The following is a 209-nucleotide window of genomic DNA, read 5'->3' as shown; positions in this document are numbered from 1 at the left end:
GATGGTCTTCACTGATGGCTTCACGCGGTTGATGAGAGGTGCATATTTGGGGGTGAGGGACAAAGAAAGGTGATCTGACTGTCCCAGGTGGGGGAGGGGTGTCGCAACGTAGGCTCCAGCCATGTTTGTGTAAACATGGTCTGAAGTTTTCTTTCCTCTGGTGTGACAAGAAACATGCTGGTGAAATTTTGGTAGCACTGACTTTAAGT

Source organism: Etheostoma spectabile, chromosome 15 (genome assembly GCF_008692095.1).
Source record: "Etheostoma spectabile isolate EspeVRDwgs_2016 chromosome 15, UIUC_Espe_1.0, whole genome shotgun sequence".
Lineage (NCBI taxonomy): Eukaryota > Metazoa > Chordata > Actinopteri > Perciformes > Percidae > Etheostoma > Etheostoma spectabile.
Note: the sequence above shows the minus strand (reverse complement) of the source record.